At 59.5% G+C, this 953-nt stretch overlaps 1 pseudogene; it reads right to left on the bottom strand.

Moving 5' to 3' along the window:
- Positions 1-12: 12 nt before the first annotated feature.
- Positions 13-426, bottom strand: LOC140646092 (claw keratin-like; annotated as a pseudogene).
- Between the last annotated feature and the right edge of the window lie 527 nt (positions 427-953).

Here is a 953-nt window from a genome sequence, read left to right as displayed (position 1 = left end):
ACAGCGTGGGGCTTAGCAGGGCCCGCAGTTGCCGTTGAGGTACCTGTGGCCTCCGCGCCAGCCGCCATATCCGCAACCCCCAAAGGCTCCGTAGCCCCAGTGAGGCCCGTAGCCTCCATAGACCCCATAGCCCCCATAGCCCCCAAGGCCTCCATACACCCCATAGCCCCCTAAGCCTCCAAAACCGCCACGGCCTCCAAAAGTGCCGCCGTAGCCCCCTCCAACGCCGGGGCTCCCGCCGAGCCAACAACGCTGTACTGCGGGAAGGAGCTGAGGATGGGCCCGGGAAGGTGACCACCGAGGCCGGGGCTGGATCACCACCGTGGAGTCGGGGCACTGCCGCACGCAGGGCTCGTTGGCGGTGTCAGCCAGCGGGGCCGGGGCGGCCACCCCACAGGAAGGGGCCCACAGGCTGGAGCAGGGCATCCTTCGGTTTCGTAGGTAAAGCTGCAAGACAAGGCAGAGCTACGGCTCAGTGCACGGCCTGATCCCAAATCCATCCTGCCTCCCTCGTACTTGGAAGCAGCGTCCCAGGACATGCTCTGCCTCATCTCAAGCGGTCAGAGCAAAAACGCGTTCCAGAGTTGAAACGCTTGTTAAGACCCCTTGCTCCCCTCATGCTCCCTGGTTCTTACTCACCCACGGGAGTGAGGAAAACCTCCCTCATCCAAAGCAGATGGGGAAATCACCAAGCTCCCAAAGGACTTGAGTCCATTGGTATACTCAGGGTATCGTACCTACAAGTGTAAATTTCCATCCTTTCCATAGCTCTCAAACAGGACCCTCGCATCCTAACTCTGCACTATGAAAGCGTGGTGGAGCACACAGCAAAAGATACTTTGAGAAAGCTACTGCTGAGGAAGGAAAGCTGGAGGTAAGACTTGGACTTACCACAGTGATCAGGAGAATCAAGCGGAGGAAGACGGACAGAGGGCTGCAAAGCCCTCAGCTCT

Source organism: Ciconia boyciana, unplaced genomic scaffold (assembly GCF_034638445.1).
Source record: "Ciconia boyciana unplaced genomic scaffold, ASM3463844v1 HiC_scaffold_269, whole genome shotgun sequence".
Classification (NCBI taxonomy): domain Eukaryota; kingdom Metazoa; phylum Chordata; class Aves; order Ciconiiformes; family Ciconiidae; genus Ciconia; species Ciconia boyciana.
Note: the sequence above shows the minus strand (reverse complement) of the source record. Positions and strands in the feature narration are given on the sequence as shown.